Source organism: Sorex fumeus, unplaced genomic scaffold, assembly GCF_029834395.1.
Source record: "Sorex fumeus unplaced genomic scaffold, SorFum_2.1 ptg000021l, whole genome shotgun sequence".
Classification (NCBI taxonomy): domain Eukaryota; kingdom Metazoa; phylum Chordata; class Mammalia; order Eulipotyphla; family Soricidae; genus Sorex; species Sorex fumeus.
The window spans coordinates 11711025-11731744 of NW_026606078.1; the positions used below are offsets into that span (position 1 = coordinate 11711025).

General features: G+C 41.4%; 1 pseudogene; it reads right to left on the bottom strand.

The window, feature by feature from the left end:
- Window positions 1-14363: 14363 nt before the first annotated feature.
- On the bottom strand, window positions 14364-14891 carry LOC130022849 (immunoglobulin lambda variable 2-18-like; annotated as a pseudogene).
- Between the last annotated feature and the right edge of the window lie 5829 nt (window positions 14892-20720).

A 20720-nucleotide genomic window follows, 5' to 3' on the forward strand; every position in this document is an offset into this window, starting at 1 on the left:
ATTGTAGAGGAAAGGTGACAGTGTTGGTGGGATTGGTGTTGGAATATTGGCTACCTATAACAACAAATATTGGCTGCCTTGTTATCAACTTTGTTAACCACAATATTTAAATAAAATGGGTGGAATAGGGTTGGGGAAAGGCTTGAAAAACTTCCTTTCCATTTCTCACATTTTGTCTTTTTTTTTAAATTTCTTTTTCAGTTCTGACACTTTCTAATACACAATGCCTGCCTTACACGAGGAAGGTTTCAAGTTCAAGTCCTGCAGCCACCACATGTCATGAACATGCTTCTTGAAGCTGTGTTGTTTCAGTTTGGCAGATTTGTTGTCTGGACTCTGGCACCAGAAGAGATTTTTTGCAATACAACATCTACTTGATGTGCACAGCAAAACTATCAGGAACATCCAATGATAAGTAGTACCATAAGACATTAATATTTTCACCAGGAAAACAGAGCCCCAGGGAGTTCCAATGCTCAATGTGTGACCCTAATGAGCAAAACAATGAAAGGTTTTGACAAAGGTGAAAGCACCATTGTCAGTGTGATAAAAAGCTTTTGATATCAACCACAACCACTAAAAAAAGAAAGAGGAAAGAAAATGACAACTATAAATTCATCAACTTTTAAAAGATACTAACTTGCTATTGAGTGAAATAAGCACTGTACTGTAGCACTGTCCTCCTGTTCATCAATTTGCTCGAACGGGAACCAGTAATGTCTCCATTGTGAGTCTTGTTGTTACTGTTTTTGGCATATCGAATATGCCATGGGGAGTTTGCCAGCCTCTGCTGTGCAGGCAGGATACTCTCAGTAGTTTGCTGGGCTCTCTGAGAAGGACGGAGGAATCAAACTCGGGTCGGCCGCATGCAAGGCAAATGCCCTACCTTTGTGTTATCACTCCAACCCAAACATTTGAAGTACTCTGAGAAATTCGAATTCTAATGCATCTAGTCAGCAAGCCATACTTTAGTAAAATGACATCGAAAGTATGAAAAAAACCCAGAAAAGTAGTGTACTCCACGGTTAAACTTTTTAATTTCTTGGGATGCCTTTTGAACTCTGCTCTTTGCAGGCTAATAACCTGATCACTGTAAGACAAATATGGTAAATAACTGTCTCCTCCCACAGTTTAATGCCACCCTAACTTGCAAGACTTAAACCAAACCACCCTAAGGTCCCTTAAAAGCCTAGACAATGGCATTCAAGAACATTTTTATTTCACACGAAATACAAAGCAGAGAAAATTCTCTTTTAAAAAGTAAAGAATCTTCCAAACTAGTACATCCACCCATATTTCTTCCTAGAAAAAGCGAGAGATAAGCAGGTATTGGTACTTCATAATAATTCAGGGTAAACCACACAATGATCTTCCCAGACCAAGGCCTTCACTTCCCCCTGGTGACCACATATTGCATTACCACATCTCATGAAGAAAGCACATTGAACTGGAAAATCTCTCCTCCAGTTCCTCTTCTTTTCCTCCATGTTTTTAACCAAATCACTTCTTTCTAGTACCTTCCCAATCTCTCTTTTGTCCTCAAGTCAAAATGACAAAAAAATTAAAGGAAAAGAGCAGAATAATCCAATAATATCTACAAAGTATCCAAAGCATACAGAAATATTTTTGAAATAGATAATAAGCATACCATAAAATTTAATAAAAATTTAGAGTGATATAATGTAAATACGCAATCTGCCAAGTGGTAAATCCACCAGCATAGATGCAATGCAGATAAATTAACTCTGTATTTCAAATTATCAGAAAACTCATACTCCTAAATGTGCATACACTGAACAGGATAGCCCCAAGAGTTATTAAGACACTAATAGAAGTGAAATAATAGATGAAGGAGCCCAAGTTGGGATCTTTGCAGAGGGTCTAATGATTTGAAGCTGTATCGCCTGCTACTTATTTGAAATCATTCAGGTGCCTCCAAGTAGAAGGAGCAAAAGCAATAGGGATTTTCCACAAAAGAAGAGTCTTTTTCCTTAAAAGACATGGCTTTTGTGGGTCCGTGAGAAGGTTGAGAACATTCTTTCTCTAATATAAATGATCAGGAGAGGAAACTAACTTGGAAAAATTTCAATATTTCCTTTCATGAGCTACTGTCAGTAAAGAGTTCCTGCAGTCACGGGACGAGATGAGGGCAAATGTATTGGGGAGCAAATTGAGAGGATTAAACCTCACAACATGCTTTTTTTCTCTGTTCTTTTACTTCATGTAAATCTATTAGGCCATAGATGATTTTCAATATTCTGGGCTTCCTTCAACTCAGTGAAGGAGTAAATGTTTAAGTGAGTGATACATAAATTTCTATATAAATGATGTATTAATATAAACCACCACTCCACCCTGTATAGTTAAGCTCAATATAAAGTTATAAACCCTCTTTATTCCTTTCAAAGGTTTGGAAACCAACCTTCAATTTCTCATATTTTGTCTTTTGCTTTTTCTTCAATTTTCACATTCTCTACTTCCTATGGTCTAAACCTGAGTTAGGGTCTGTAGACTAGCTTCCTGGTTAAAGGGCCTGTCTAGCATGAGTAAGTGTTGAAGGTCGATTCCTGGTGCCACCACGTGTCCCGAACAGGATCCTGGAAGCTCTGCTGTTTCTTACTGGCAGCTCTGCTGCCTGCATCCCAGCATCATAAGAGATTTTCTAAAATGTAACATCCAGGTGGGTGTGAACACCAAAACAAACAGCTGCAACCCACAGTGAGCAGTACTAAGAAAAGTGAACCCCTGCATCAGAAAAAATACTTCCCCAGGGATCAGAGCGCTGAGTGTGTGAGTACTAAAATCTGATGTGTGACCCAGTAGGCAACACAACTTAATGTGAAAGTGCCATAGTCAGTGTGTCTACAACCCTTAGGCCTCACACTACTAAAGCAATAAAGGAGAAAAGGGGAACTGTAAGTTCAAGAAGAGTGTTTTTTAAAAAATACCACTTTAATTTCAAGTTAAATAAGACATTCAGCAACAGATTCTACTCCAGCTGTAGGGAGCTCACAGCAACATTTCTCCATCCTATGCAGCAGAGAGATCTGAGAACACACAGAGGGGACAGCTACTTGAGTAATTCAATATGTGACCAGAAAATGTGGATCAGGAGGGAAAGTTCCTGCCTGTAAAGCAACATCAAAATTCGTGAACTTCCTGTTTCCCATATTGTGCCTCTGGATTCAAGAATAGCCACCAAACTAGCACAACGACCCATATTTCTTCTAAGAAGACTGTAAGATATGCAGCTGTTTGTATACCATACTTTTCAGAATAAACCACAGTAATGAATTTTCCAGACCCAGAACTTTTCCTCCATTTGGTGGCCACGTACAGCATTGGATATAACACAGATAAAAAGCACAACTGGAAAATACACAACTAAGCTGAAAACCCACTCCTCCAATCCCTCTCTTTTCCTCTATGTTGGGAAACATAGAACTTGGAGAGAAATGAAAGAATTGAAATCCACCTCGATTCTTTTTAGTTCTTTCTTTTCATCTTTCTCTGGTCCTCAAAATCCAAAAAAGACAAAGTAAATTAAAAGAAAAAAAAGATGATTTCTACAAAGTGCCCATTTTATGGTCTTCTTTTTCATTCTTATTTTGTTTATTTTAAAAAGTTTTATTACAGCAAAGTGCCCGTTTTAAATATAAGCATCAATCCAAAATCCAGACCCAGAACTTTACCTCCATTTGGCGGCCCGTTGTTCATCAATTTGCTCGAGCTGCCCAGTAACGTCTCCATTATGACAATGGTTACTGTGTTTGGCATATCGAATATGACACAGGTAGCTTGCCAGGCTTTGCCGTGCCGGCAAGATACTCTCGGTAGCTTGCCGGGCTCCCTGAGGGGGTGTAGAAATCGAACTCGGGTTGGCCATGTTGGCTGTGTGCAAGGCAAATGCTCTATGTGCTGGGCTATCGCTCATAAAGAATTATTATTTATCTGTAACATTTGATTTATGTAGGTTTTTGGATTGATGAAGCTAGAAAATATTGAGATCATTAAGAAAAATTAAATAACTATTATTCTATTTGAATTCATAAAAGTAATGAACTCCTAGCAAGGCAAATTCAGTGACTGTCCTATCCTCCCGTTGTTCATCAATTTTCTCGAGCGGGACCAGTAATGTCTCCATCGTGAGACTTTGTTGTTACTGTGTTTTGCATATCTAATATGTCATGGGTAGCTTGCCAGGCTTTGCAATGTGGGTGAGATACTCTTGGTAGCTTGCCAGGCTCTCCGAGAGGGGCGGAGGAATCGAACTCGAGTCGGCCACGTTGGCTGCATGCAAGGCAAAGACTACCCGCTGTGCTATCGCTCCAGCCAAAATGTATTGACATGGACTGTAAATTATTTTTATGTAGAGAGTTGAGGAGCAGAAATATTGGAAGGAACTTATGGTATATAGGAAGTTTATTTAGGAGGAGAAATATATTATGGAATAAAAAAGTTAATGGGTATATCAAGGTGAGACTCTAACAACACAAGACTTAAAGGACTGAAATTATGGGAATCCTATTCTATCCAAAAACTTAACTCTATAGATGGCTGAACAGATGACCTCAAACAGTTTATGACATCATTATTGTCCATGCCTGCATATCATACAAATTCAGGGAGAATTAGACACAAATATAAAGTGCAGCACAAAGACTAAATATAAAAGAATTTGGAGAATGTTATCATTTAAAAAAATAAAAAAATCATAAGTTTGTAATCATTCAATTTTAAAATAAATATTTAAACAAATGAATATCTAAGTGGAGAAAGACGGGAAGGAGGATGAGATAACTCAGGAACTCAGGGCAAGTTTTTGTCTCACTTCCCTATGAATGTGAACCACTGTGAGATTGTCACCACTTCTGTAGGAGCAACAGAAATAATTAGCCTCGTCCTCAGGCTTGAGCCCAGAGATGGTCAGGGTCGCTGTGTTGCCAGACTTGGAGCCAGAGAAGCGATCAGAGATCCCTGATGGCCGCTTATTGACGTTATAAATCAACATTTTGGGGGCTGTGCTGTCCTGCTGCTGGTACCAGGAGACATAGCTATATCCCCCAATGTCATTGCTAGTTCCTGTACAGGAGATGGTGACTGTCTGTCCCTGAGTCCCAGATGCGGAGGGAAGCTGAATCAGGGCATTCTGGGCCCAGGTCCCTAAAGAAATAGAAAATAAAGCATTGGTGAGTTCAGGGTGGTTCTGGATGGACCTGAGGAGGGAAGACAAAGGGTGAGCCCAGATGTTCCCAGGGTCCCTTCCGTGAGCCTCACCTGGGCCCTGACTGAGGAGGCTGAGGAGGAGAAGAGGAGCCCAGGTCATGATGGAGATGCCCAGAGTGCTGCCTGCTGACACCCCAACCCTGGGCCTGGCACTCTCACAGCTCTTATTCCTCCCCTGCTCCTGAGAAGGGAGGGGCCTGCATGCAAAGCTGCTTCTTGCACCTGCCTCTGATCACCCCTCTCTGGCCTGGCCTTGGCCTCCAGATGATTCTGCATTACTTTAAAAAAAATCATTATTATTTGTGTTTATTTTTCTTGACTTTTTATCGTATTTTGACATTCATGAAGGCCACTCCCAGTGATCCTCTGATAATAGGACCAGCACTTGAATGCCTCGACTGTGTTCCAAGTACAGTATATGGCGTTGTGGGGGTTCCCGTACAGGGCCACCATGGTGGTGCATTCTTGTCCCAGGGCCAAACCCAGGAGACTGATCTGGTGCCAGAGATTGAACCAGCAATAGACTACCTCTGCCACCTCTGTAGTTCTGCATAGCATAACTAGCAAACAAATTAATTCTCCTTTATATAAATTTTTTTCTTACAAACATTTTGAGACCTAGTTTGAAGAGGAAAATAAATGTGCTGACATCGCATACCTTTATGACCTTCCTGATCTTCTGGGTCTTTCCTCAGTGACCACTCAGTATGATGTTACTCCAGGAAATGCCCTCTTGTGGGTTCCCATGTTTCAGGTTCTCTCTAACATTAGCAATGATAAGTTGCCCTTTTGTGTAAACACCAACCCTTGATGGTTGGCATTCGGTGGTGAGTCCTTTAGGTACATACTTGTCACTACCCCAAGGTAGTGACACGGTTATTTGTGTGGAAGCATTTTTTTTCCTGACTCTCATAAGCAGATGGTTACTCCCAAGTTACCTTCTGCTGTGTGGATTCCCAACTCTGCAAGCAACTCCCAGCTGTAACATAGCCAAGAGTGTGTGTGTCAACTCCAGACTTAATGGAGTACAACCCCAATGAATAGTACAAGGTGTGCGGTACCAGGCCAGGAAAAGCAGCCCTGAGGAACACTTGGTGCTGAGTTGGGGAAGTTCTGCCACCTGATGTGAAGCTCCATTGAGCACCAGATCTCAATAGAAATGTATCACAGTCAGTGTCTCTATACCCCCTGCCTCCGATCATTGTAGATCCACCTCTGTAACATCAAAGAAGGTAGAGGAGGGGGAAATAAACTTGACAGCATTTATGAAAAAGAAGACTATAATGTCAAGTTAAAAAATTAAAAGTATCAGTGAGGTCAGAACATCATTTGCCCAATACTCCCTCCCCCCACACGCACCTTAATTCAGGTATAAAATCCAAGAACTTACAAACAACAACTGTTCGAATCCCTAAAAATGTGACTCACAGAAGGCAAATAGGGGAGGCAGCCACATTGAACTAACAGAAGACAGCAGTGAATTTCTGGTTTTCCCTTCTATATTGCTGCACTCATGGAAACACAGCAGATTTGGGACAGTGCACCCTTACTTCCCTCTTAGACAAACTTAGTGAGAGGCATTCTTGAGACTTTTAAGTATATTTCCTTTAAACCACAGTAATGATGATACCAAAATACAGATCTTCAGTGCCCCCTGGAGTCATCTAATGGCATAATCACAATTCATATAAGCAGCAGAATTAAGCTGAGTTCTACCACTCTTTTCACTTTCTAGAATCCTCATAACTTCTCCTCTTTCTTCTCCTTGTTTTCTCCTAACTCCTTGTCCTTAATTTTTTTTATTTTTATTTATTTTTTATTTTTATTTATTTATTTATTGCTCAGTATTTTTTTACGTCATTAACTTTTTAAAAATTAAAAAACATTTAATGAATCACAATGAGATACACAGTTACAAAGTGTTTCATGATTGGGTTTCAGTCATATAATGTTGCTACACCTGTCCATTCATCATTATACATTTTCCACCACCAATGTCTCCTTATCCTCCTCCTCCTCCTCCACTACCTTCTCTTCTCCTTCCTCCTCCTCCTTTTTCTTCTCCTCCTCCTCTTCTCATTCTGGTGTACAGGAGTTATGTCTGGCTTTATACTCAAGAGACACTCCTGGTGCAGTTAGATTACTTGTTTGAGCCCTTTCTTGATTCTTGATCAATGCTTTCATTACTATATACTTATCTTTGAACACAGTTTTTGGTATCCCTTATGTTCTGGTAATTGTTATCTTCACTGATGCTTCCAGGAATCTTATTCCCTCCAACCCCCTTCAAAGGTACTTGTTTTGAAGATATTCATTTTCTTTTTTCTTCAGGAATGTATATTGAGACAATTTTTTTGCAAAGTTACTCATAATAGAGTTATTTCAGATATACAATGTTCCAACACCAATCCCACCACTAATGTCCCCTCTCTCAACCAATATCCCCAGGTTTCATACCACCCACTTGGCTGCATATAATAGATGTATTTCATATCACTTGGTCCAATAAAACCAAGAAAGGGTGGGGTAGAAGTATCAGAAATAAAACTAATAGAAGTCAATTTATGATGCTGAGCTGCTATATATTTTTAATCTTTCTTAATATAGTAGAGGATAACCAGATACACCAATATTGAGTGTCATACTCAAGACCACATGATGGGAAGTTTCTCCTGCCCGTTAAAGGAGCTTTCTAAACACTTGCTACAAAACTTGCTTCAAGGCTACAAATTCTCTAAGATGTTGTCTGTCCATGAAGTTTTGTATAATTCCTTCAAATCTGAAAGATAATCTAGCTAGAGTTTATTTCATTGAGTTTTTGCACTATATCCTTTAATATTCGTTTGGTTCATAAACCCTCATTTGTTATCACCTGTAGAGTTAATGGATTTTACTTTGAATAAAAGTGTCTTTTTTGATCTTGCTGCATTCAGTATTCTTTCTCTCTATTTGCTTTTTGTCAATGCCTACAATATGTCTTGGAGTTTTCCTAATTGGGTCTATTTTCACTGGGACCCCAGAGGCCGTTTGGATTTCAGTGCATGTAAGCGCATCAACTCTGAAAAATTCTTACCAATTTCTTTAAGTGTTTTTTTTACTACATTTATATTTCTGTTCTTTAGAGAGATCAAGGATTTTTATTTTGTTCTTTTTGAACTGCTGCCATAGTTCTCCAGTATACTGTTCATTTGTTTCCAGGGTATTTTCCACCTTCTACTGCTTTCTAGAGGTTTCCTGCTTCTCCTCTTCGACCCCTTCAATAAGAATTCTGTTAAGCTTCTGATGTTAAGAGCTTCTATCAACATTTGTTTTATATCATCTACCATGTTCTTCATTTCTGTGATTTCCGACTGTATTCGTTTTCTCATTTTGACTTTCATACCTTCTTGTGCTCCGCTATTTGTGCTATTATTCTTTGAATTCATTGAACACCCTCATCACAATGTCACTAAAGACATTGAGGATTTACTGGTGTCATTTATGTCTTCAGTGATACTGTGTTTTGTTCATTGAGCTTGATGAATTCCTAGATGTTTTCCCATTGGTTTTCTAGTGTTCTTGTGGTCAGGATGAGTCTTTGTAGTTATGCCCTGTTGCTAGAGCCCTCCCTCAGTGGAAGATACTAAAAGATAAAGTTGGCGACTACTCTCTGTCTTTTCTGCCCATCCTCACAGAATGACAGGAAGAATAACTGTGAGTAGATATAATCTGTTAAGCAGAGCTATTGCGCAACCACACAAGTTGCCAATAATTCAGGAGCTGTGATGTGCGACTTTAAAGTGATGAAGGTCCAGTGTGGAGGCTGCTGGGGCCCACCATGAGGGAGAGGCTCTTCCTCCTCTTGGAGTTCTGCCTCCTGTTCCATAACAGCTCCAGTGATATAAGTGGGATACAGGCCTCGCCTGCGATTGTGGAGCAGCAAGCAGAAGGCAGTGGGATCATTTGGCCTCTTTCATATCAGTTTAAAACCACTTAACTCTCATTGTTCAGTAGTAAGATTTAAATCTAAGTATTTGAGTCCCCCACTTCCTGCCCTTTTCTGTTTGCGATTGCTTTCACTTTCTAAACAACATGGTCTAGAACATAACTGATACAACTTGTATTTTCTTGAGTTATTGGAGACCGATGTTGTGTTACAACATCTTGGAGAATGTTCCATGTTTATTGGCGAAGAATGTGTACTTTGGTGTTTCAAAGAGGGGTGAAGAACTCTAGAAATTCTGCTAGACCCATCCCCTCAATTTCTTCCTTAAGACCATTGTTTTCTTTTTGAGTATTTTTCTGGTTGATCTATCAGGCAGTGAGAGAGTGGTGTTGAAATCTACTACTACTATTTTATTGCTGTCAGAATCTTTTTTCAGGCCTATATATGTTGTTCTATATATCTTGATAATTCATCATTAGTTGAAAGTTTATTTAGGAGTCTAAGTTCTTTTTGATGTACTAATCACTTGATCATTATATGATGGCCATCTCTAGCCCTTCTTCACAGAATTTCTTTTTTTGAAATCTATTTTGATATAAATATGCTTACTTTGCCTGTTTTATATTATTTAATTTGATCTTGAAGTAACATCCGGAAATGCTCAGGGCTTGGTTCTGACCGAGAGATTATAGAAACAGTTGGTGCTGGTATAGACTTTTAGGCATCACCGAACATAGCTCATTAAGCTTGGTGCACTTGTACACTGCATCCTCTTTGTGTGTGTCTGTTGTGCTCTGGTGGCTTTGAATGCAGTTCTGATTTTGTAGTATCAAGGTTTCAAAACTGTAGTGAGAAAACGGCTTTAGTGGGGATGAATTTAGCAATTAACCAAGGATTGGGCAGGGAGGGGGGATGCAGAGAGAAGGATTGGGGGAATGGAATAAGAAGCAGGAGTTTCTGTGCAAGTTACCATATAGGAGCTTCTTTGCATGCTCCAGGAATTCCAACGAATTAAAAGCCTCTGGGCTATTTCATGAACCCTGTCTTCTTATGCTCACCCATAGTTTCTAGGTGCCCTTCTACCCAAAGTTCTCTGGATCCACCCAACAGTATTACACTTTATCCTGAATCTCGGATTAGAGTGATAGCCCAGCAGGTAGGTAATTTGTCTTCCATACGGCTGACCGGAGTTCATTTCTTCCATCCCTCTCAGAGAGCTTGGCAAGTATCCCGCCCATGTGGCAGGATACGGCTAGTTACCCATGGCATATTCGATATGCCAAAAACGTAACAACAAGTCTCACTTTGTATTCCTGGAGTGAGCAGACGCCTTTGGGCTACACTAGCACAAGAGAGGGACAAATGGAGATGTTACTGGCGCCCCCTCAAGCAAAACGATGCACATCGGGAGTACAGTGCTACAGTGCTATCCTGAATCTCGGTCTGAGAATACAACCTGTCACAGGAAGAGGAGCAATGCAGGCAAAGAAATTCATAATTTTCTTTTTTAAAATTTATTTTTATGAATTTATTCAAAATAATTTATTACGTTCAGTATTCCAACATCAATTCCTCCATCCTTGCATCTTCCCACCACCATATCTTGAATGATTCCACCCTCCCCCAAAGCCTACCTCAAAGTAGACCTAAATAATTTATTTTGTACTGCTTTTTATGGAAAATCCGCTAAAAATTATCCTCAAAGGTTTCCTTACAGGAATTGCGTAAAGATTGTTGCATCACCCTGGAGCTATTAAATCCTTTATAGAGTATGAGGTGTTGTGTGATCACATTTGCAGACATGTATTCCAGTCATTCTAAGATTTTAAATACAGTGATATAGCTAGATTTGGATTTTTAACTGGATGGTGACTTTGGGGTCTGGAGGCATCTCTATGATGTGCTGCTCTCTTTCTCTTCCAACGTTTATTTGTGAGTCTCTGGATCATGGCTGTTAATGAGGTTATATGGCCCCAAAGGCAGTTCATGGGTGCGACTGCCAGCTACCATGAGCACAGGGAGATGGGGCAGGTCACCCATTCCCTACTCCATGTGAGCCTGGAGATTTCGGTCACAAAACCCTCATGCCTGGGTTTTTCTGCAGAGTCATTCATAGTTGAGTTTCATCTGAGCCTACAGAGATCAGCCATGAGCATGGTGGCAATTGAGTTTTGGAGATTTTCGGCTCTTGAGACTGCTCAGATAGGTGGTGGGACTCACCTACCTCGCTCTGGATTTCCCTGGATGAGACTCAGTCTGTCATGGGTTCTGGAGGCATTTCTGTGGCGTGTTTGTCTCTTCCTCTTCCAAGGTTTATTTACGTCATAATTTTCTTATCCAGAAAGTGAAAAGTGCTGAGGAAGAAGGCAGTTGGGATAAAGAAGGAACTACTATGAAGAAGATTGTTGGAAACGATTGATTTGGACAAGAGCTGTGTGCTGAAAATAGGTAAAGGAGCAAACATGATGACCTCTAAGTACTCTTAGTATCTGTATTACACAACCCAAAAGGAGAAAGAGAAAAGAAGAGAGACAGAGAGAGAGGGATAGAGAGAGACAGAGAGAGATAGAGAGAGAGAGAAGACAGAGAAGTAACATGTCTGCTATAGAAACAGGCTGCGGGAAAGGAAACTGGAGATATTGGTAGTGGGAAATGTGCACTGGTGGTGGGGTGGGTGTTGGAATTTGTAGGACTCAAACCCGAACATGAACAGCTTTTGTAACTGTGGATGTCATGGTAATTCAATTTAAATAAGTAAATAAATAAATATATAAACCAAAGGAAAAAAACAATAGGAAGTTTTTTGTAGAGAAATAGGCAAGGTAATGAATCCTAAAATAAAGAAAACCCCAAATTATTATTGTTTGTCACACTTTTGAGCTCTACTCTCATGGATTCTACCATTAAATAAGGTAGGATTATTAGCAGAAAATGTATAAATAATAAAAAACACTTCATTAGGCTTTCTTGAACTCACACTTAGGTCATATTTTAAGATTAGAGAAAAGGTTTTGTAATTTTTAGGCATAGAGAAGAAATTACAGATGATGATAGGTCCAGCAGCTGGACACAATCTAGGTGGTAGTGTGGGACAAGATTTCTATTATGTTTTTTAAAATGACTATTCAGGGGTTGGAGAAATAAAATAGTGTGTAGAGTATTTTCCTTGCACATGACCAATCTGGGTTAGTTTTCTGGTATCCCATATGGTCCCTCAAGCAATGCTAGGGAGTATTCCTGAGTTTGGAGCTAAGAATAACTCCTATGTGTGATTGGGTGTGGGCCCTAAACAAAATCAAACAATTAATACATCACAGTTCTTTCATTACAGAACTTGGATATCTCTAGACTAGTTTCCAGGACCGCTCAGTTTCTGAACAACCAGAAAAATTCAGTTACAGTGCAAACTAAATTAACATAGGAATCCTAAAATATTGGGTACAATATCATACAAATATACATATGTTGGCCTTTGATTCTGTTGAGACGGAAGCAGTCATTGAAGCCCCAGCCAATTAAGGCATTCAAACTCAATACATCAGGATCCTCCATGAGCTGTATTACGGATTCACTACCAGGATCTCACCATTCTACAACGAAGTAATCATTTATGTCAAGAGAGGGGTTTGGCAGGGTGATACCATTTCACCAAAATTCTTCAGTGCCACCCTCGAGAACATCATGCAACAACTGGAATGGGAAGGAATGGGAGTGAAGATAGATGGTCGGCAACTACACCACCTCCACTTTGCTGATGACATTGCTTTAATAACACCAAACACCAGCCAAGCGGCACAAATGCTGACAGACTTTGACCGTGAGTATGGAAAGGTCAGACTACAGCTGAATCTTATGAAGACAATGTTTATGAGAAACAGACTCGTTCCTGATGCCCCATTCGCTCTCAACAGAACGACTATCTCCAAATGCAACAGCTATGTGTACTTAGGTCAAGAAGTCAACATGATGAATGACCTGGCACCTGATTTGCGCAGGAGGAAGAGAGCGGCCTGCAACGCCTTCAAGAGCATCAAAGAAATAGCTAAGAGGACGAAGAACCTCCGGCTCAGGGCACATCTCTTTGATTCCACTGTTCTTCTTGCATTAACATACGCCTCAGAGACCTGGACCCTACGCAAACAGGATGAGAACGCTATTTGGGTCTCCCATAGAGGAATTGAAAGAGCTATGCTTGGAATATCACGTTTCACTCAAATGAGAGAAAGAATCCAGAGTTCTGACCTCCATCGACGATCAAGAATCAGGGACGCTGTCTCGTTTGCCAAGGTGTCAAAAATCAGATGGACTGGTCACATAATGAGATTTAGAGATGACTGCTGGACTAGAGCTATTACCGACTGGATTCCACGGGATGTCAAAAGACCGCATGGCCACCCACCTACCAGATGGTCAGACTTCTTCATCAAGATCATGAATGATCGGTTTGAGGCTCTTCGTGTTCCTAGAATGAACAGATGCCATTGGGCTACACTAGCATGCAACAGGGACAAATGGGGATGTTACTGGTGCCTGCTTGAGCAAACTGACGATTAACGGGAAGTCAAGTGATCAAGTGATACATATATTGAAATATTTCATGGAAATATTGAACCATCTATAGAGATACAATTATCAATAAAGAAGCAACGTGAGAAAGAAACAGGAGAAATCAAACAGAATGATCTATGTGTTAATGATTTTATTAACGTGAAAGGACTGAAATAAGCAAATATAAGCACCAATAATGCAGAGTTTTGTGTATGTGAGTTTAAGCTAGGAAGGACTTGAGAGATACTGGTAATGAAATAAGAATTTCATTTAGGAACACAAAAAAGGTAAGAAATAATAGTGCTAACAGATGCACAAATGTGAATATAGTAAAACTACAGAAGGAATATAAAATATAAATATAAGATATAAAATAAATGTTTGAAACATATAAAATAATAAATACAAATATTCTAAATAACTATTTTATAAATAATTAAAATAACTTACAATATTAATCTATTCTTAATATATATATGCTGAGAGTATTCAAAATGATTATACTACATAGTAAATATGAAAAAAGCAAATATGGTGAATAAAAATCATTGAAACTCTTTGTTATTTAAACTTTGCATTAACTAAAACTTTTTAAGTAAGTTAAACAGCAAAAGTTGGATTCAGGAGTGTGGCAGTCTTGAGAACAGGTTTTTGTCTTACTTCCTTATGAACAACAACCACAGTGCAAAGTGTTATCACTTCTGCGTGAGCAACAGTAATAATCAGCCTCATCCTCAGGCTTGAGCCCAGAGATGGTCAGGGTCGCTCTGTTGCCAGATTTGGAGCCAGAGAAGCGATCAGGGATGTCTGAGGGCCGAGAAGTTGTACCATAAATCAAGAGTTTGGGGGCTGTTCTGGGTGCTGTTGGTACCAGGATACACCATTTGAGTAATAGCCAATGTCATTGCTGCTTCCATCACAGAAGATAGTGACCATCCGTCCCAGAGCCTCAGACAAGGAGGAAGGCTGAGTCAGGGTCTGTTGGGTCCAGGAACCTGAAAAAAAGGAGGGGGAAATGAGAACCACACTCTGCTGAGTTTGAGATTTTTCACAGGTGAATCTGGGAGAGGACATAGAATAAAACAAGAATCCCCCTCATGCCTACCCCGGATAAGTCACCTGTGGCCTGGGTGAGGAGAGTGAGGAGAAACAGAGCCCAGGCCATAGTGGAAATGCCTCAAGAACACTGTCCCCTGACTCCCAACACTGGAACTTGCTCTCCCACCTACTCTTATCCCTTGCTCTGTTTTTGTGGGGAGTGGGTGTGGTGGGTGGAAGGGCCTCCATGCAAATATACTTCCTCACTTAGCATCTGTTCACACCAACCTGCTCAAACGTGACCCTGTGATCCTGCATCTCAGAACCGTAGCTCTAATTTGAAAAATGAAAACACATCTACAGAGGTTATCACAGATTGTACCATGATGTGATTCCCATCCTTCCTATTAAAGGAGACATGGCCCAGGAATTACTGGCTCAAGAGTCTAGGGTCTCCATTCTGTGCTCTGTGTGAAATTGTGACCATGAAAAAGGAAGCAGGTGGACAGGATCTGACTGTTCTATTTCCATAGCCTTCAGGCAAATCTGAGGTTTTCCCATTTATCTTCAGACCTCTACAGGTCTCCTCAACAGTCTGGGTTTTCTGTCTTATGTCTGTACGTTCTCTATGAACTAGGGATTGAGGGGGAAATTATTTAATGATTATACATAATAGAATGTATTGGGGTATAACTCATGGGGGACTCAAACTCAGTCACTTGAGGAAAGCTCAAGAGCCCAACAAGCCTTGACTGCCCTCTGGTGGACACATGTCATAGCCGATTTACAGCACAGGCATAACACTATCTTGCAATGGAGACATTGCAGAGCCTGCTCAAGCAAATAGATGAACAACAGGACTGTTCTACAGTGCTACAGTGCAAGTGTAGCACAGTCCTCCTGTTGTTCATTGATTTGTTCTAGAGGGCACCAGTAGTCTTCATTGTGAGACTTGTTGTTACTGTTTTTGACACATAGAATACGCCACGGGAATCTTGCCAGGTTCTGCTGTGCTGGCGGGGTACTCTCGGTAGCTTTCCAGGCTCTCAGAGAGGGACGGAGGAATCGAACTTGGGTCCACCGCATGCAAGACATAGCCCTACTCTCTGTGCAATCACTCCAGCCCTGTATTTGTCCAACAATCCCAGTTCTCTCAGCTCCACATTTAGGGCTCTGCTCTCTTTACTGATATTCTGTCTAGTTGGTCTGTCCAGTGGGAAAGTGGTATGTTGAAGCTTTCTACTACTACTGTGTTTCCATTAATGTCTTTCTATAGATTTGTGAGCAGAAGCATTATGAACTTTTTTGAGCCTTTATTTGGTGCATAAATGCTGATGACAGTATTTCTTGATCTATTGTTCCACTGACCAAAGAGTAATGTTCATCATTCTCCCTAATTACTTTCTTTATAGGCCTGAGCTGATAGTAGGGCATTTGCCTTGCACACAGCCAGCCTGGCTAAGCTGGGTTCAATTCCTATGCCCCTCTCGGAGAGCCTGGCAAGCTACCGAGAGTATCTGGACCGTGCAGCAAAGCCTGGCAAGCTACCTGTGACGTATTCAATATGCCACACAGTAACAATAAGTCTTAAAATGGAGACGTTACTGGACCCACTCAAGCAAATCGATGAACAACCGGAGGACAGTGTTTGACAGTGTTTGAATATAATTTGATCTAAGTATGGATGTCCCAGCTTTTTTGGTGTTGTTGTTGTCCACTGGCTTGTATGATTGCTTTCCATTAAGTCTGTATTTATCATGTGAGTGTAGGTGTGTTTCCTGTAGGCAACAAATAAATGGGTTTTCTTATCTGACCCAGCCAGCTACTCTATGCCTTTTTATAGGGGAGTTTAGTCTACTGACATTCAGAGAGAGTACTGACATAAAGGTGTTAGGTCCCTAGGGACCCTGAGGGAGATTCCAGAGTTAAAACTCTATAAATTAGTAACTCTCCCTTTCCTGTCCTCCTTATCTGTTACCTCCCTTAAGAACTCTTCCCTTATCCACCTCCGGAATGCAGGGCTGAGAATCAGAGGAAGCAAGGTGATAACCAAATGTCCAAGTTACCTGATGCCCACTAGTCACAATGCCTATGTACGTAAATGCTGGTTTTTGAATCTATAGGCTAAGGAGTGATGTACTTCTACATGGATTGGTTAAGAAAGCATATGTTGTTACAAATCTATTGGCTATGAAATGCGCGGGCTTTGCTGTAACGGCCAGTGAAGGCCTATATAAGATCCCCTTTGAAGAAGTTCGGGGTCTTGCCTCACCTAACTGACCTGCGGGTCTGTGTAGGCGGCTTGACCCTGGCTAGCCAGTCTTACAATAAACCTTGCTTGCTGTTTGCAGTCTCTGGAGTTTCTTTGTCGTTAAAGGGAGATCACGATCCGCGCCCTAACATTTGGAGGCCCCAGTGAGATCTCCCGACGGCAAACGGGCCCAGAGAGCGGGTTTTGAAAAGGCCTTAAAAAAAAAAAAAAATTTCTGGGGAATATTCCGTCTGTTCTGTGGGGGGACAGTGTCCCCTTCTGGACCGCGGCAGGGAAGTAGCTAACCCTGTGAGGACTTGGGGGGACATAGGGTTTCCTCGGGTCCTCGTCTGTCTGTTCTGGAGGCCTCGTCTGTTCTGGACCGCGGCAGGGAAGTGGCCAACCCTGACTGGGAGGACTTGGGGGGACATAGGGTTTCCTCGGGTCCTCGTCTGTCTGTTCTGGAGGCCTCATCTGTTCTGGAAAATCCGGCGCCGGGAGAAGACCTGGAAGAACTAAACCCTCCGGAGGTGAAAATCACGTGCACGCCCTTTGGGCATATTCGGGAGTCCCAGGGTGACTGGTGAGTGTGGTGCGCACCCGTGTGAGAGAGTGGACCGGTCCGAGCGAGTGCAGGAGTGTGATCTGTGCGTGTGTCCTTAGTGTGTGTATTTGTCTTATTATCCTTCTCTTAGTTCTGTTTATTGAGATTGTTTAATATGGGTCAGAATCAATCGACCCCCAAAGCTTTAATTCTTGATCACTTCTCTGAGATCCACAGGAAAGCTCAGAATCTGGGCTTGATGATCAAGAAAGGTAAGTCTGACAATTACTGTTCATCAGAATGGCCTTCCTTTGGTGTGGATTGGCCCCCAGGAGGTTCCTTCTCTCCAAACCTTGTGGCTCGGATAAAGGAGGCAATCTGTGGAAGATCTGCTGTGAAGGTATGCTCCCTTGGAAATCTCTAGGGGGACTGGGGGAGGAATGTGATAACCTCTGTGTGAATGTGTGTGTGTCTGAGCACCCTGATAGGTCCTCCTATCGGGCGTGATTTTGTAGCTCCACGACCTGGCACTCTTAAAGTCCCTCTAAAGTCACGGAGCTCGAGTGGGCTGCCTGAGATTCCATGGAGAACATACGGTCAATGGTGGCACTGGCATAGTTGCCAGTCGCAAGTCACAATGCTGAACCACTAAGGCTAAGTTCTCCTCCGGCCAGGCAAGCATCTGAATGGTCTCTGCAAAGAGGCACCCCTCCTTTGTCTGTCTCGAGTCACCGTCCACTATGGGAGGAGAGCCCACTAGTGAGAAGATCCTGGTAAACTAAGGCAGATCAATTTCTAGTTAGAAATCCCTTTCCCCAAGCATTCTAACCAGCAGAATCAGCTAGAGGTCAATTCAAATGCTAATGGAGGCAGTCAGCAGGTTTAGCCCTAGGCAAAGTGAAGCAGAAAAAAAAAAGAGGTAAAAAGACAGGCAAGAAGTTTGTGGAAGAAAGCGTCAGCCGGGAACATTGGAATATGTGGCAAGCTAAGAAAGGCAGAACTTTTCTCTTCTCCCCTTAATAGGCTTCTTGGAAACCCATGGCACTCTAGGTATGGCTCCACATGTGCAAGCCATGGTTGTGTGGACGCTCGGGAGGCAGGACCCAGGGATTCCTAGGGTGACTCAGAAATCTCTAAAGGAGACATCCTTTAAAGAGAGATTTTTCTGATGGGCTGGCATGCAGTTGTGGTCGTGTCCGTGCTCTCTCTAGAACCACAACACTAGAAACTATTAGGAGGAGAGCTTGCTAAGGAATTATCCTACCCTAGATTTTTCTTTTCCCTCCCTTTCATAGGTTATTGCTGACACTTAGGAGATATGGGAAATTCTACATCAGTACCTAAATATTCTCCTTTGGGTTGCTCGTTAAAACACCAGAAGAGCTTCCAAGTAGGTAGTTTAGATAAGGAATATCTTGTTGACCTCTGTAACACCACGTGGCCTGAGTATAAGTTAGAATATTGGGAAGGATATACAGTGAATGGCAGTTTGCATTACCAGATCATTCTGCAGTCAGATCTTTGTAGGTAACAAAAGAAATAGGATTATCAAAGCAGAGGAGGCAGGAAAATGCAAGATCATGATACTAGCTCCCTGCCTCAGATTTAGCCTTGGCCAAAATATGGTAACATCTTTGTCATAGTTTATTTTGCTGGCTTATATCAACAAAAGCGCTTTCTTGACCCATTTTTAACAAGCGGGAGACTGGGAAATGGGGAGCAGAGTTCCCAATCAGCGATAAGGTTTCTTCGCCCTGGGGACAGTCCCTTCCTTTCTCAGTCCATCAGTTTCTCCCTGCCATTTTTTTGAAGGGTCAGATTGATCGATCAACTACAGATATGTGCACATGTATGTGTGGTGTTTTAGTCAGTTCATTGTCTTGTTTGTCTGTCTGTCTGTCTGTGTCTGTCTATCTGTCTCTCTATGTGAAACGCTAGAGTGTTGGGACCAGGCTGAAATCAGAAGTAGAAATTCTAGAGAAGTCAGTGATATGCAACTCAGTGATTTAAGGAATGCAGTTGTTTTTGGAACTTGCTAGACAAGGTTTAAACGAAGATTTCTTATCAGAAGTTTGAGCCTACAGAGAAAGCAGAATTCTCAATCTTGATTTCTTATTAGAAGAACGTTAATGATTATGTGATTAACAGTTGAAATCCTTTTGAACTTAAGAATCTTGTACTATCTAGAAGAGCTATGGAACTAGAGCCTGAAACTTAAGCGAAATAAGAGTTCAGAGAAAGCAAGACCTTATCTTATCAGCCTCAGCTAACTTTAATGAAAAATTAGGCCGCTTTTACAAACTACAGAGGTACAGAAGCCATTAAAATGAAGTTTCCTTATTTTCCTAAACAGTGGCAATTTATAGGATAACAATTGGATCTGTCCATTCTCCCTTGACACAAGGAGCTAAGGATTATCATGTTACACCCATCACAGTGCTCCTGAGTCACTTCCATTCCTTTGTTTTTCTGTAACCACTTCTCTATGCTCTCCTCCCCAACCAGTTAATCAGCTTTCACCCTAGTCAGAATCTGTTATTTTGTAAGACCAGATCCTTCCAGGACACTGAACTTGTATTGTAAATTGTGAGTCGATCTGCTAAGAATCTGTCCTAGAAGAATGTCCTGACTAGTTTGGATGAGGTTAAACATTTTTCCCTTTCAAACTGCCTTCAGTAAATAATTTCAGTATACTGCAAGAGGCAGCTTCCCTTATCTCACAGAGCAGATCTCAGGTGCTAGCCAGGCCTGATCTTTGGGACATAGATTCCCAGCTCTAGTCAGGCTAGTCTTTGGGATGCAAAGCTCAGATACTTGTCTTTGGGAAAGGTTTCAGTTTGGTTTTATATCTTCTTTTCGGAGGCCAAAATTACTGGCCTGCAGGTGTATGTTTTGCTGCCTCAATGTTCTTTCTCCTTTTGATAACATCACTGTATTGCCCCTTTAGAAGTACCATGAGACTTTGGGCCTCTCTACTAGGAGGTCTGAGAGAACAGGGGAAAACATGCTTGAGAGAACCTGAGTTTCTTTTATGGGATATAATGAGACTGTAAGAATGGGCGGCTAGGAGAGGCAGAAGAGATATGAGAGTGAATGGAGAGAGGATTGGAATAAACTGCAACTAAGATCAAGCAGCCTGGCCATAAGATTTCCTTCCTTTTCTTGCCCATCTCCATCTACCTCCCTGG